General features: G+C 38.1%; 1 protein-coding gene and 1 pseudogene across 2 annotated transcripts in view; one reads left to right on the top strand and one right to left on the bottom strand.

Moving 5' to 3' along the window:
* The window catches only part of NEK7 (NIMA related kinase 7), a 177,854-nt gene that overhangs the window by 44,564 nt on the left and 115,923 nt on the right, over positions 1-17,367 (top strand). The window lies entirely within an intron of this gene.
* LOC101034779 (WW domain-binding protein 11 pseudogene) lies at positions 12,286-14,281 on the bottom strand (annotated as a pseudogene).

Raw genomic sequence — 17,367 nt, 5'->3', positions numbered from 1 at the left:
TAGGCATTCTATACTATAGTGATTTCTTAGATGAAAACATTATTTGGAAACATATCCTCATGTAGTTTTTAGGTTAGAGTGGATTTTAGAAGTAAGTGTGTGTGTGTGTGTGTGTGTGTGTGTGAGCGAGAGTGAGAGAGAAACATTTTTTAAAATGTAAAACATACATGCTTTTCAAAACTGAAATAGACATTCTTTATTATGGACCTTTATGTTTGCTTTAATTTTTGAATTATTAAGCTGAATTTTAATTTTGTCTAACAGTTAAGTGACACAATTCATAATGATTCTTGAACAGTGAAGGGGTGTAATAAATACTCTTAAAAAAAGGATTATTTTTGGTGTAGAGCAAGATGCATGACGATGTTTCTCACAGAATAGAAGTGTTCATGTAGGAAAATCAAGGGACTTTGGGACCTGAGGTTGGCACAGACTGTCCAGGATGTGGTTGGATTTTGGGCTGAACAGTTTCTCTGCGGTCTTGAGGACTGCCTTTATAGTCTGTGAAACCCTAGCCTTCAACTGTGGTTTTACAGAGTTTAAGAAAATTTTATTCGTATGCAGATTTCTGCAGTCTTCCTATTGCCAGGAAGAAGCTACAGTTACACACACACACACACAAACACACACACACACACACAGAGAGAGAGAGAGAGAGAGTATGTGTGTGTGCACAGACATGTATGTGTAAACACACTTAACTTAATCCTGATTTATAGGAGTCAAGAAACCTGCATTCCATTGCTTTCTCCTTTTGTAATTTTGGTTAAGTTGTATAACTTTCTTCTTTGGAGTTTCTTGTCTGTAATCTGGAAATTATTTCCCACTCACTCCACTGATGTTTTGAGAAGATAGCAGTGGAAACTTTTTGAAAAGTACAAAACTAGAAGTGTAAAATGTCAATAAAGCATATGGATGCTCATTTTGCTAGAAGAGTACATATAAACATAAAATTTAGAAACCTGAAAAATCATGGCCAGAGAGAATCATGATTTCTACCCCTCCCTTTTTTGGGGGGGATTTTCAGTTAAAAGTAAGCATTCAGTTTGAACTAATACTTAAAAGCCTTTGCATTATAGAGAAATTTAATCAGTAATGAAGTTGTATCATAATTTAGAATCATTATTGTGACTAACATTTTATTCCTTATTCTAAAGTAATTCATTCAGGATGTATGCTGAGACCTGTTGTTTTAACTGTATAGCTAGATGAAAATATGAGAGAAGAGGTTTGGATGAGGTTTCTTTCCTTTGTAACAGTTTGAGGAATAGGCAAGCTTTTCCTCACATGACAGATGGTATAGGAAGGGCATTGAGAAGCTTGCATTTGCTTGGTGGTGATAGAGTCAGGGCTGGAATTCATAATTTTTGTTGTTATTTAACACATTTTCCCCCTTTGGGTACAGCATTTTCTTGCTGATAATTTTGACCTTGTAATAATTTTTGATAATTATCATAATCTTTTAGGGAGGTAGTGAAATGATGTGTTACTTTTGCTTGTTGAAGAATCACAATGAGAACACACATGGAATATTTTCAGTAAGAGGACATTTAATTTTTGCTTTGAAAAAATAAATTCACAGCCTTATTAAATAAATTATGTCCATATAGCCATTTACTAAAAATAAAAGTGTGAATAAGTAATGGGCTTATAGCTCACACATTTTTCAATGTTGATTTCTAATAGGAAAAACTGTCTATAAAATGCTTTATAAAATGATGCCTTAAATATACATTCATAATATGATTGACTTAATTTCTAATGTAAGAGAGATATCTAAATGGAAAAGGTCAAAATGGGACAAGTTATCAAACCAAGAAGTTCACCCATTTTATATAGTTTTCCTGTTAACTTTAAACAAATGATAATTACCATGCTACTTTGATGAGATAACTAATTATAAATTGGACTCTTAGACCATGGCATCATCTTTAAGTAGTTGAGAAAAACAACAACAAATCCAACCAAACTAAGCATTAGCTTAGTTTTTTTGTTAAGTCAACCATATATTTGACATGTCACTCTAAGCAGATGGAAACTTTATCCTTCTTGGTATTTTAGATTTCAAATTAATTGATCATTGACTTTTTTTTTTTTTTTTTTTCAATAGTGCCCTCTTCTATGATGATTCTTCAGTAAGGGTGTCTTAGGAGTTAATCCTTCATTACTAGTCAGCCTCTGCTCTGGGAGGTAACCAATCCGTAGCATCCCAAAGTTCCTGTCAGTAAATACTGAATGTATACAGTATGTCTTGATTATTTGTTTCAGAAGACATTAGAACTGAAGTGAACTTTTGAGTCTGGGTATCTGTCATGTAATCTAATACCTTCACTTAGTATTTGAAGTAACTAAGACTCAGAAATTGATTACACAGTACACAGAAACGTCTTGGTAAAGTGGGTTAAGACTTTTATCCTCTGTGTCATATTCCAGTGCTTCCCCCCCCCCATATTATTTATGTTTGTGAAGAACTCCTCAATAACATTGATAAGATTATTGAAGTAAACAACAACAAAATAAAGTTCTAAACTGATGGTGTTCTATGACTTTTAGATTTAATGTAGTGCCATTACTGAAGAAATGGTTATTTGAAAATTTTACCTGGATGATGGACTAATCTACGAACGCAATTTAAAATGTATTTTGTTAACATTTGGCAGGGTAAAATCAGTTCTTTAAAAATGACGTGTGAGGATAAGTGGTTGAATTGAAGGAGAGACTTCATTAAACTTTTGTCAGTTAATTAAATAATTTCATTTATTAAGATTCTTTTTTTGGTTTTAATAGAATAAGTGATAAATATATAATTTAAAAATGGTTTTATATATTTGATATGTTCAAATATGGGTAGATAATCTTCAGGTTTACCTCTGTTGATGGAAATAAAGAGTGAAATAATAAAAAAGGGAGGCAACAGGGAGAAGTGAATAGCAGGGCATCAGAATAGTTAACTTCTCAATAGTCGACTGTAATGAATATTTTTTACTACAAGACTGTAAATCCAAGCAGAATTAGAGCTGTGCATAATGCTGGTCAGCTGTCAGTTAGAAAGGTGTTCTTACACATACATTAATAATGTTTTCACCATTCTGGATTTGTCTCTTTTGTTTAGATCATATATAGTTTTAAGTAGGTCTGTTTTGGCTTCTGTGTCTACATGGACCAGGGTGTTTTAATCTCTTAGGCTTTGAACCTGAGAGAGGGAGAATGGATGGGAATAAGAGTATGTGTATGGTGTGCCCACATGTGTGTGTGAGAGAGAGATTGAGCTTTCCTCTTACAGCCCAAGACCATGATTACGGTTCACGACTTGGGGTTGGTTTTCTGGTTTGCTTTCTTGCTGCCGGGCCTGTGGCCATTGATTTCTATATGTGTTAAAAGTAATGAATTGGGGAAAAAGTACAGGGATTCTGGAATTGTTTTTTGGAAATATTACTTCCGTGTTCTGGATTTTAGAAACTGTTACGTTCAGACTCTTTGTTCTTTGTTTTATTCCATGCTAACCATCCACTTATAATTTTTACATACTTTAATGGCTCAGTAAAATATAATACAACTGATGACAGTTATTTGTTGTACTCTGAGAAGGCTTATTATGAGAAAAAACTGTGTTAGATCTAATAGGAGATTCGGAGGAATCTCCTGCAGACTTTGTTGTTAAGGACTTTATAATCCTGATGGATGGTGTCATTAACAATGTAAGAAAGGCCCTTAGTGCCACAAGAGTATACCATAGCATAGTATAGGGCTGCTGCAGGGACATCAAAGGAATGGGACGTCTGCTTTGGTTTGAATGAGACCTCATGGAAGCATAGGGATTTGTGCTGGGCTTTGAGAGGTGGCCATTGTGGTAGGTGAAATTGTAATAGGATTTCTGAAGCTCAGAAATGGGCCAGTTTGGCAGAAATACGTTGGACATGAGGTTCTGATTCATTCTCTTTATAGCTGCCAAAACAGTGGTATTTGTAAAATGAAAAATCAGCCCTATAACTTCCATCTGAAAAATCAGTCTTTAGAGCTGACACTGGTTATCTGAAACTTCAGATTTTTCTTGATTTTTCGTGTGGCCATGTCTCCGGCAGATGTTTTAGAATACAACTTCCTCACTAGGCTGTGAGCTCTTTACTGGAACCATTCTGAGTACCTGCCTGGTTCAAAGAAGGAGTTTAGTAAATTTCTGTTGAATAGATAGGGGCTTGTAATTTCAGGGTAAGGAATTTATTGTAAAGATTTCGGAGAATCATCAGAAATGTTTTTTAAAAAAGAATGATACAGCGAAAGATATGGTGAAAGAGGTACTCTAGGATGATTTAATTTAATTTAAGCCAATTGAATATTATGCATGCTGACCCTCTAAATATTATACTTTGAAATGTTTCTGACTTACAGTAAATTAACATTTATAGTTAATAATGTCCTAAACGTGTGTTAGTCAATTGATACAAAAAACGTTCAAATTTCTGCTTTTTTTTTTTTTTTTTACTGGAAATTAGTATTTCTATAGAGGCAGTTTTTACCAATGTTTTATAAGTTTATCAAGATGAAGCAAAGTTAAGCAGACATTGTTTTTTCATTCATACAGCAAATACTTACATGCCTACTATGTGCCTATGATGTTCTGAGCATTGGAAACACAGTGGTGATAAATATAGCATGTGACTCTAGGAGGCATTTTTAATGGTCCGATGTCATTCATAACGCTGAAGTGGTTCAAAACACAGGCAAAGAAAATGTAAAACTGATTTTTTTGTCTTTCCTTTATTCCATTTTGTCCTAACAGATATTGTAAGCGGAAATCTTGGAGTGTAGGTGCCTACCCTGGGCTTTCTCAAACAGTATGTATGTTGGTGCTGTCTGGTCCATTTAACAGTTGGATGTTTATTTAACAGCAGCTTTCTTTAGAATGATTTTAAAATGAGATTTGTACATGCCAGATTTTAGAGTTTTTGAAGAATATTTTGTTATTACTGCTGTATAGTTTGAAAACAGTGATTTTTCACGCTGTACCATGTACCCTTGTAGTATACATGGATTTGAATATTCACTGGGCAGTTTTTCACAAATGACAAACACATTATAAGTAAATGTATGCAGTGTTTCACTTATTCAGACACAAGAATTCTTTATAACAATTGGCTTATGACTTTATGATTCTGCGATTTTTCTTGAAAGAGTAGATGAAATAGCATTTTACAGTTCTAAATTTTATCTCATCAGTTGATTGACTTGACTTCCTGTCAATCTGTTTGACAGACAAATTTTACATGGCTATTGTTGGAAAATTTAGTGTATATTTTTCATTTTCAGTAGTCAAACTGCTTACAAATTCATAGAACTGTTTCATTATTTTTCTAGGTCATTCAAAGATCTAGGGGATTTGTGACTGATGGTTGATTTAAGAATTCTTAAATAAAATTGAATTTGTGTTTAAAGCATGTTTACCAACATTGAAACACACATGCACACAATGCAACAACCAGGGCAACTACAGCAAGATTACCCCTACCTCCATTAATGAAATCACAATATATATATTTTAAGACAGGATCTTGCTGTGTTGCCCAGGCTAGAGAGCAGTGGTGCCGTTATGGCTTACTGCAGCTTCAAACTCCAGGGCTAAAGTGATCCTTTTGCCTTGGCCTCCCAAGTAGCTGGGACCAAAGTTGCACACCACTATGCCTGGCTAATTGATTTTTTTTTTTTTTTTTTTTTTTGTAGATACAAGTTTTGGCTATGTTGTTCAGGCTGGTGTCGAATTTCTGGCTTCCAGCAATTATCTTCCCTTGGCATCCCCAGCAAAATACTTTTAACCAAAATAGAAAGACGGTGTTGATTTTGGGAGAGTCTTGTGGCAAGACAATTTTGAAAGGTACTGGGAAAACTTAAAGTAAAAACAGTGTCTTTACTGTTGTTTTTAGTATACAAGCAAACATCTAATTTAGACAGCGGACACATTATTATAGACACCTGCTTATCCTCTCTGAGGCACTTCTTTTGCATATTAGTCCATACGCTCTCTCTCCCTTTTTTTTTTTTTTTTGTCAGAAGAGAAGCTTTTTGCTTAGTGATTCTGTGTTTGGACTTTGTTCTTCATAAATAGTGTCCATCAGCTGAGATAAGCCAGATTTTCTGGCAGAGGCTGTGTTTTTAAAGAAGTGTTTTCAATGATTGCTGTCTTCTTTTATGTGTTGTCCAAATTTGTGAAACTACATATGAAATAATTTTTTAACTTTATATTCCTTTAGCAGGGAGCAAGTGAACTATCTCACATCTAAAAATGCCTCAGTAGAGCTTTATTGGTAGATCTATGAAAATCTGACTCTGACTTGTAGAACTAGTATCTAATTTTTTAAGTTAACAGTGTTCTAATATTTAAAAAATTAGAAATTTAAGAAATACCTTATTTTGACATATTGAAAGTTGCCAGCCACCTCTGACCATCCATGAAACGTAAGCTTTATAATGAGTGTGAGGACCAGACATTATCTCCCATCTATAGGTAATGCTGCCTGAAATGCCTTCTCTGCCCCATATTCTCTTCTCTTGATTTTATTAAAATTGGGGCAAGGAGTACTGAGACCTATTATTTTATTAAAATTGAGAGAAGAGGGAATGGGGCAGAGAAGGCTTTATTTGTTCAGTCTGGTTGGTGATTAGTTGCTGGTTATCTTCTGGATTAGTTGTCATTTCTATTTCATTTTCATTAGGCAGTACCAGAAGGCACATTCTGAAATACTAAAAGTGAAAATGAAAATCTGTAAATCATCTTTTTTTTGCTAATACTCCATACATAGTCTTCGCCCCCTTATCTCGAAGGAGGTATGTAATGCAAAGAAAGAGACAATATATGCTGCAGTCCCTTAACTAGCTGGAAGATATATCTTAGCAGATCACCTTTCTAATGGTCATATTACTTAACTTACGGTAAATATGTTTAGAACAGTAAAATGATTAACAAATCATTTTTACTTGTGAAAGGATGTATTTGAAATTATTTCTATAGCTATTGAAATATTTCTGCTTATTTTCTGTTTAGCAATAAAGTCAAGTGATGTTAAGGTGTATCAGTTGTATGTGATATTTTGCAGAATAGAATATTGAATCCATTAAAATAAATAGGTTTATTGAACTTCCCTTTACCTTTAGAATTTCCTTTAAAGGTTTCAAAGGTGAGGATATTAAAAGGAGCAAGTTTTTGTTTTGTTATTTGCCAGTTATGATACCGACTGGCAAGGAAAGCTGAGACCTACTTTGTAGTTCTTTGACCTGCTGGATTGCCTACATAACTAGCTACAGAAGTAGCTCAAAGTTAGAGGATGGCTGGTGCATTTGCCATTTGGCATAGTTGGTAAGGATGTACAAGGATGTTTGGGCCCGTGACAGACAGCCTTTCCCAGCAGTCCATCCTTTGCCCGTACACATTCTTGGTTGAACTCAAATTTTTATATGGTTATACCACCCCATCAGCAACTTAGATTAGATATGCTGTCAGGTGCTGAGACAAAATTCATTCAGTTTATCTCATACAACACTTGATGAGGACAGTTATCAACAGAATGAGGCCAACCTGCAGTATTCACCTCAACCATGCACCTCAGGATTCTGGACTCAAGAAATTGGGTCAAGTCCCAGAGAGTATTAGTAGGTCTTATTTCAGATAATCATTTAGCTCCCTTCCTTATGAGAAGTTTGGATTGTTCCACCTGACTGGTGGTATTAATTCATAGATATCTTGGTCGGCCAGGACATAGTTTAGGCCAGTATGTTATGTGTTACGACTTGTGCAAAGGAATTTTAAGCTGACCTGCTGATTTTCCAGTTTGCACAGCCCCATTGACTGTGGTAAATAAAGTTAAGGATAGATTTCTGACCATTTGCTCTATGGCATGCGCTCCACTGTACTTGCTCTGCTGTGTGGAAACTGAAGTCGGGGTGTCCTCTGGGTAGTTTAGCCTAGATGAGGCACATGTTGTCTTTAATACCCAAATGGTCCGATTATGTGCCAGGCTCCTGTTTTGGTGGGTGGGGGGGCTGGAGGGTGAGTAATTTTTCCTTTTGGTCTCAGGGGAGCCAGCATCGTTTCTGAGAATTTGACTTGGATGGCTAGTTCTTATATCTCGTCAGAATTAATGAACCACCCCGGGCCGTCATGTGAGTCAGCATCTCGTCCAAAGCCATTGCCACCTGTTCTTCATTTGCGCCTATCAATCAGCATGGCCTCATCGATATAGTGGAACCAAGTCATTCCACTACAAGGGAGGAAGGCTGGTTCCACATCCCCGCATTGATGCAAGCAGCAGAATTCAGGTACCCCTGTGGCTGCTCAGTAAATCTGTTTTGGAACCTGAAGATAAACTGATCTTAATTTTCTCGTACCCAAGGTTTTGAGAAAGAGGCATTAGCAATATCCAGAATGGCATACCATGGGTCATTAGTTTGTGCAGTTGATTCAGTCCTGGTCACAATGTCTGGAACAGCCAGAGCCACAGGGATAGCAACTGAATTCAGTTGATGAGAATCCATTGTAGGCTGGCAGCCCTCATCAGTATCAGTATGTAGAAGCACCAGACAAGTTTACATTCCCCACCCTGGCCTTTCTTCCTGAAGTCTTCCCTGCAGGTGGAAAGACTTTGGCCACATCTGTGGTCACCTTTATCTTTAAAGGATAGCAAAGCAGGGTACAGAGGTACAAGGTTATGTAAGGGAGGTACTGCAGGAGTAGTTTATGCTAAGTGTAGGAAATAAGAATAAATAAATGGTTCCTCTTCAAAGCTTTCCTCTTAGTTCATTATGAATAAATAATAGTTTATTCAAAGGTTAATTTAAGGCTTTTGCTAATAATCTTAAAGTAGCTGTTAGTCATAATAAAGAAATAAACGCATCCCAGGTTCTTAGGTCTTACTCTTTAACCTAGGTGTTTGCTTTGACATGCCTGGACAAGCCCAAGGAAGTCTGAGGTCTTAGCTTATTCCCCTTCCTTATTTGGAAACTTTCTCTCTTCTCTAAGCATTCCTCAAGTTACTTCCTCTTTTCCTTTGTTCTCCTCTGCCTTTACCTCTTTAGAAAATTTCCAAGTTTTTAGCCAGTCGGGACAAGCATAGAATGTGAGGTCCTGTTCTGGCCAGTGGAAACTGGACACAGCAGTAGGGCGATTGCGCCAGGTTATCGAAGTTGTAAATGTCCCTGTGTCCCTTGTTCAGGTGTGCGCTCCTGGCAAGACTGCTGGGGAGTTGCACACTTCCTGCAGGAATTAAAACCAGCCTTGCTGAGTGATCCGTTGTCTTGGTGTGGATTTTTCCCCGACCTTATAAACCCATTTGCAACACTAAGGTTGCCACTCAGCCTCTTTGTTTCTCTAGTGGAGGGGGATTGATTTCCATGGAGGGATCTGGCTCTATAGAGGCACTTCTGGTGTTAATCAGACTGCATTGCTTTCAACCAGCTACCTGCTTCAGGGCTCCCATAGCTCAATTTCTGGCTCCAAATTTTTGGGTGCTGAGCCCATCTTTGTTTGCTTAGGGGATCCTTGTTTTAATAGTTATAGTCACAATGCCTTTGGGCTTTTCCAAAAGTCATTGTCTATCAGCACACTGTTTGCTATTTTTTTTTTTTTTTAAAAGGTGAGAACCTGGATTTCATAGAGAATGCAGAGTAACAGTTTTAGAGGAAATGACTAAGTAAGCTGATTGGCTTACTACAACTTTAAAAGTAAGTGAGACTTTGTGATCAAAGCAAGACAGTTTTATAAAGCACAGTGCATGGCAGGAGTATCCGCATAGTAGTACCAGTTTGCTTGCCCATAAGTTCAGTGGAGAGAAGTGATGGGCCTGCAGGGTGGTTATGCTTGCATGAGTTGTGTGGCAGCTGAGGAACCCAGAGCAGAGGGCTCAGTACTTTTTGTAGCAGCTAGCGAGCAAGCCTGACACCCTTGGTCAGGGAGTGAGCAGTTACGCTGAAGTCCCTGTAGTTACCTGGACCTGTGCCACTAGCTATATAGAAAGGGGTGAGGGACAGAAGATACTTAGACCTTGTAGTTTTGTGTGCTTCTTGAGACTGTGCTGGGACACTTATCTCTCCTGATACATTATTCTCAGTATGAAAACCTTAAATATTATAAGAATAGGTGTTTTTCAAATAATGTGCATGAAGTAATATAGTAATACCGTCTTTGAGTTCTGCTTTCAGAGTTAATAAAACACTTGTATAATTTATGTCACTGAGTCATCCTGACTACTTGGTGAAGTAGGCCAGGAAAGTTCATTATCTCCATTTTGCAGAAAAGAAAACTGATGTTCAGAGAGGCTAAGTGGCACATGGCAAATTATATGTGAAAATGGTGCAACCAGGCATTGGGCCCCATCTGTTTTACTACCCTGAATTAAGTGCCCTTGAATGAGTAGAAAATGATTAATTGTAGGTTATGGATAATATTTATATGTCTGAATATTTCGGTAAAATTGTTACCCCCTTGAGACTTCAAAATCCTAAGTTAACAGTTTGTTTACGAATACATCAGTGTTAAAATTCAGTTCATATGTGGCGTATCACGTATTTTGAATATAAGTCTGGATTAAGATTTTGCTGGTATTAGTGTCACATAGGAAAAGACAGTGGAAAAGAATGTTATTTGAAAGGATTTTTTAAAAACATTGTTAATTTTTGCTTAATTTTGAAGTCATAAGTCCCTGGTTGTATGAACCTACATCCTACAGTTTGATACGTTATATTTGAAGCACAACTGAGAGAAAAAGATGATATTTATTTGCATCTTTCAAGTTAAAAGAACTAAAGATTCATTCTAGCTCTGAGTGGTATGAACAATAACCAGTAGGATACTATTAAGTAGAAGATCACAGTAGTCAGGCTAGTGCTAGGTCAGACTTTCCATTATTAATCCCTTTTCTGGTATTTACAACTTTTGGTTGAAAATTCTTTCCAGGGAACAATTTGTATATAGATTTTCGACCTGGGAACAAATATGTCATGACCCACTTATAGGCCTCATTAAACATTTGGATTAATGTTAAGGGTTTTTAAGATGAATGCATATTTTGTATTTTAGAGTATGTTTGCAAAATATTTGTTCTTTTGGGACAAATAACTTAAAGTTATGTTATTCCTTCCATCTGGGGCTGCTCTGTTTTTAGTGTTACATTGGGAAAACCTACTAAGCTCAAATGATAAACTTTAAAGTAATTGTAAATTGCAGTATTAATCAAAACAGCATTTAATCTCAAGAACGTGTTGGATGTGAATAAAGAATTTGTGTATTAACTGATTAAAAGGTGAAACTTAATCTCTGGGTTTCAATGATATTTTTAAAAAGAGAGGAGGGTCATTATTTTGTGGTTACTTAGTTATTTAATTTGTATTGCCACATAGGCAGATGTTAAGAATGCAGTATCCTGAATAATTCTTTCCTATACTTTGAGTAATTTTATTTAGAAAAATGCTTGTATTTTATTTGAAAGACATGAATTAGATATAAATATTTTAATGAATATATTACTGCAGCATTAAGTTTTCTGTTCTTCAAGATGTATAAACAATATCCAGTTTTAACTCCCTAACACTATCAGAGTTGCCCTCAAAATCCACTGTGAAAACTTGTCATTTAATGCATATTAAGGCATTCATCTGGGAACATATTGTCAATTTTCAGTCAGTTGCAGCAAGCAACAGACTTCTAGAGACTCCTCTACATCTCAGCATGCGTCCAGCTTCTTTTTTTTTTTTTTTTTTTTAAGGTCAGTGGGAAATAATTTTAATCAAAGAATTGTACTTTTTCTTTCCACATATCCTGCTTTGTCTTAGGAAATGACACTGTGATCCATTTCATTACAAGTAAAATATGACAAAATATTTACAGGAAAATACTAAAAATAACTTAAACACAAAAGACAAGATGAAATAAACTGTTTTTGTCAGAAATCTCTACTCCAATGCCCACAGCACACAAGAAGAGAGTCAAAACAAAATAAGCAACTAAGATCCCTCTGATCACGAATTTCCAAAGAACTGGAGAAGGTGAAGAAACAGGATGAAAATGGTGGTGTGAAAGGGAATCATTTTAGCAGCACTGATTCAATACTGAGCTGTTCTGAATGAAATACTCTCTTTTATGTGCAGTAAATTCTGGACAAGGCTAAATTTTAGGATATTCCTTGAACTGAAATTAGAAAATACCTTGACAATGGAAGCAGCTCTTTCATCTAAGTTTAATAAGAGCCTCTTTCTCCATGGGCCACTGTTATGAACAGAAGCCTGTTCTGGCATCAAAAGCTGTCACCGTAGCCCTTCCATCTCCTTCGTGAACGCCTCATAGACATCGTCCTTAGTTTGTACTGAGACAGGAACAGAAGGACCAGATTTGGGTGCTGCTTTGGCAAGAGGCACAGCAGAATCATCCTCTGACTTTCTTCCGGGAGCAGCGGTAGCCCCTTTATTCTCTCGACGTACTCTCAGTGCCGTGGGCGCAAATCGAGTAATCTCTGCCTTGGGGTTGGTGATCTGTGCCTTGGCACTGATGGTTGCTGTGGCTTTCTTCTCAATGGTGGCTGCACTCATATCAACCACCTTGGGTCTCTGAATCAAGTTGGGTGGGGCACTTAAAATCCCAGGGTTCGGCAAGGGAGCTGGTGGGAAAAGCCCAGGGCTGGTGGCGGGGGAGGGCAGGTCCAAGGGCAGGGACCAAAGGTGGGTGCATCATGCCAGGACAAGGTGGAGGAATACCTGGACATGCAGGGGGAGGTATCCTTGGTGGGGATCCCCGGGGAGGGGGACCAGGAGGCAGACCTGTAGGTGGACCTCAGCGAGGGCCAGGGGGTCGGCCTATTGGTGGTCCTGGAGGTGAAAGTCAGGGTAAAGGCCCTCGGAGTCCTGGCATTCCAGGTGGCCTCAGGAATGGAGGAGCTCTGGGAGATGGACCCGGAGGAAGGCCTTGTAGGTGGCCCAGAAGGCCGTAATGATGGAGCAGGTGGTGGTCCAAGAGGTGGTGGTCCTGGCTTGCAAGGTGCTTGTATCTGAGAAGGAGGAACAGGCTGCGGGGGAGCCTGCTGCTGTGAAGAAGCACTGGATGTGCCGTCGGAATGGGATTCCTCTCCATGTTGTTTTCGTGATTGCTCTTCTGCTTCAGAGTCATCAGAGTCATCTTCTTCATCATCATCTTCTGAAAATTCCTCTACTTCCCATCCCTCCTCAGGGATTTCTTGGCCTGCCATACGAAGCATCATGGCTTGAAGAGGAGTCAGTTCCTTCATAGTCTTCTTTTTCTTCCTTGATTTTCCAGGCATAGCTGCAAACCGTGCACTCAGACCTGACTTCTTTTCTTCATTGCCGTCTCTCTCACCATGATCACGGCGCACAAATTCATCCCCCTCACTTTCTCCATCTGATCTGTCAGCGTCGCTGCCATCGGTGCTGTCATCCTGCTTATCTTGATCCGTGTCCTCAGGATAGCCGTCATCTTCACTGGTGCTCAAAACATCGTCATCATGGCCTCGCTGGGCAAGTTCATCTCGCCTACGAGGGGGAAGATCTAGGGCAAAAGCAACTTTGTGGCCATAGGTCTGTACGACTTAAGGAGGCCAGGAGGTTTTCTGCCAGGGGGCAAATGTGGAACGCCATGTCCAAGAAGAGGAAGGAGAGAAACTGCCCAGATTGGAGGTCCATGGGCTGAGGTTTTCTTTAGGATGGAGGGTGGCGGGGCACCAGGAAGGGGAATGTCCTGGATCAAAATGTTGGGAGGAGCACGTGGCGTATCTGGCAAAGGAATACTCTCCACTTCCGCTCGCTGGGCATTCTTACAGCATCCACCTGCTGGCCGGGTTGAGCCCCCTTCTCTTCACACTCTACTTCCAGCTTTCTCAGTTCTTTGTCAATACCCGGATTCTCTTTTTCGTGGAGTCGTAGAATACGTTCAGAGGTTTCACCGGCTTTTTACGCCGGTCTTTCAGTACTTTCTCATTTAACCGTGGCCTTTGCACTGGGTTAAGCTCCGTTTCACGCAGTTTCTCCACGTCTCGGGTGATCTCTGTTGGATCCTTCCTCTTTAAAACCGCAGCCCTGTCCATCGTGCGCTGCTTTCGTTCTTTAATTCTCTCTTCCGGGCTTCCTTTCGGGGTTGGTTCCTAGGGTTCGTAAATTTTCCGCTCTTGGTGGATGACGTCGATCTCCGTTCCATGTTGACAATTTGTGTGGTTTTCTTGTTCGTTAAAGAAAAGAAAAACACTTCTGCTGTGCTCCCAGGACTGCGAGGAGCGGGGAGGGAGCGATTCCCGACCTCTTTGACTTGATGAGGGCCTTCAACTCGGCCTCTGGGTCAGCCCCGCCTCCATCTTCCTAAATCTGTACCCCTGATACTTTCTCACACAGCGGGTAAACCATCCTCAGCTGGCAGAGGGGTGGAATTTTTATGCCGGTATTTTTGTTGAATGCTTTTGGATGACATAAGCTTTAATAAAATGAATATTACTTAGAGTATACTGTTTTACGGACTGCTAGAATAAAAATATAGTTTTAGTAAATAAAATTGAAAAGAATTAATTAGATGTTATAGAGAAGATACGTATCTTATAAATTCAAATGTGTTTGTAATCAAGTAATTATTAATGAAATTACAAATTGAGAAATTTAGTGTCTTTTCCTAGGAATAGCTTGTTTTTTTTTTGTTTTTTTTTTTTTGTTTTGTTTTTTTTTTTTTTTTTTTTTTGAGACGGAGTTTCGCTCTTGTTACCCAGGCTGGAGTGCAATGGTGCGATCTCGGCTCACCGCAACCTCCGCCTCCTGGGTCTGGGTTCAGGCAATTCTCCTGCCTCAGCCTCCTGAGTAGCTAGGATTACAGGCAAGCACCACTATGCCCAGCTAATTTTTTGTATTTTTAGTAGAGACGGGGTTTCACCATGTTGACCAGGATGGTCTCGATCTCTCGACCTCGTGATCCACCCACCTCAGCCTCCCAAAGTGCTGGGATTCCAGGCTTGAGCCACTGCGCCCGGCCTTGTTTTTTATTTCTACCATTTATTAGGAGAGTTGGCCCTGGAAGAGAAGGATGAATATTTTTGTTTGTTTGTTTTATTTCCAACAAATGGAATTTGTTATAATCTTATTAGAATCTTGGCTTTTCTAAACCAGTGGAAAGTTTCTGCAATGCTTCCTATTGGATAAACAGTAAAGAGGTAATCATGAGTTTTATATAGTATTTTGTTTAGTGCCTTTGCTTTTATTTCATACTTTGATGTATTCATGGTATCATTTTTATAGTTATTAGAGTGTTTTCAAACAAGGAGTCACATCAACACTTAAGTTTATAAAATATTTTTTTCCAGCTCAGTAGATTAGGGACCCTCAAACAGGGAAACTAACACATGAAGGGTTCTAAGTTTTTAATCCCCCTGGGTGCTGGGAGAAGTGAGATGCTCTTTCCATTATGTTGCTGTTACAGACTGTGCTGTCCTGAAGATCCTTGTGTCTTTGTGCACATGTTTGGGTTTTTTTGGAGTACATATCTAGGAGGGGAATTGGTGGGTTCCGGGGACGTTGTCCTTCAAATATTCCCACCTGTAGTATATGTGAGTTCCAGCTGCTCCACATCCTGGTTTTATTTTGACAGAATTTAGTTTCTTTTTAGCCTACCTGATGAGTATGAAGTGGTATCCTGTTCTTTAATTTGCATCTTTTTGATTTGTGATGACATTGAGTATATTTTCATATGTTCTTCTAAAAATTACTTGTTAATGTCTTTTGCCAATTAAAAAAAAATTAGATTGCCTTTTGTTTATTGATTTTTTTTTTTCACCTAGAAATGAATTCTCAGTTGTATGCATTATACATACTCTTTTTATTGATCGGTGACTTTTCTTTGAACTTCTAAAATCACCTCTCTTGATAAACAGATATTTCTAATTTCAATGTAATTGAATTTGTCAGTCTTTTGTATGGTTTGTAATAGTTGTCCTGAAGTGTATTTTTCTTTACCTAGGTGTTGTGAATAAATACTTGTCCATTTTCTTTAAATTGTTGTAAAGTTCTACTTTTCATATTTAGCTCTTTGATCTGCTCTATATATTACAAGGTGGTAATCCTTTGTTTCTGTGTGTATACGTGTGTGTATGTATTTATTGATTCAAAATAATTGAGGACCAGCTATCCTGATACCATTGATTGAACAGTCTATAACTTACCACTTGCCTGTAATGCCAATTCTCTCAAAAGATTTTTCATGCAACAATAGTTCCATTGTTTTCTCTGTCTTTTCCTGCTTCAGTCGCATTTTCAGTAAGTTTTGATACCTCGTTAGGAAAGGCTGTTTACCTTGGTAGTGTTTTTCAAAAATTTCTTAACCATTTCTGGTCCCCTATTTTCATATTTTAGAATAATTTTTTATATGTACAAATATATGTACATACTTTTTATTAGGAACTTGTTAATTTTATCTATGTTTTCAGATTTACTGATGTAAAACTTACTTTTTTTTGATATTCTTTCTTCCTTCCCCCAACCAAAAAAAGCCCAGAACCACACAGATTTATAGCTGAAATCTTTGAGAGGTACCAAAAGGAGCTTCTACCATTTCTACTGAGACTATTCCAAACATTTGAAAAGGAGGTACTCCTCCTTAACTCATATTTGAGGTTAACATCATCCTGATGCCAAAACCTGGCAGAAATACAACAAAAAAAGAGAACTTCAGGCCAATATCCCCAATGAATATGGATGCAAAAATCCTCAATACGAGACTGGCAAACTGAATCCAGCAGCACACCAAAAAGCTTATCTACCATGATCAAGTTGACTTCATTCCTGGGATGCAAGATTGGTTCAACATATGCAAATCAATAAATGCAGCCTATCACATAAACAGAACTAAAGACAAAAGCCACGCAATTATCTCAATAGATACAGAAAAGGCCTTTGATAAAATTCAACATCCCTTCATGTTAAAAACTCTCAATAAACTAGGTAGTGAAGGAACATCCCTCAGAATAAGAGCCATATGTGCCAAAGCCATATATGACAGAAAAGCCACGTATGACAGCCAAAAGCTTAAGCGTTTCACCTGAAAACCTGCACTAGACAAGGATACCCTCTCTCACTACTCCTATTCAGCATCTTATTGGAAGTTCTAGCCAGGGCAGTCAGGCAAGTGAAGGAAATTAAGTGTATTCAAACAGAAAGAGAGGAAGTCGAATTATCTTTGTTTGCAGATGGCATGATCCTATGTCTAGAAAACCCCGTAGTCTCAGCCCAGAAGCTTCTTAAGCTGATAGGCAACTTCAGCAAAGTCACAAGATACAAAATCGTTTCTGGATACTGAGTTTTATGAAGTTTATTGGAAATTCAGATGGAGATGTTTAGGGGAGAGGTTGA

This window comes from Saimiri boliviensis, chromosome 14 (genome assembly GCF_048565385.1).
Source record: "Saimiri boliviensis isolate mSaiBol1 chromosome 14, mSaiBol1.pri, whole genome shotgun sequence".
Lineage (NCBI taxonomy): Eukaryota > Metazoa > Chordata > Mammalia > Primates > Cebidae > Saimiri > Saimiri boliviensis.
Note: the sequence above shows the minus strand (reverse complement) of the source record. Positions and strands in the feature narration are given on the sequence as shown.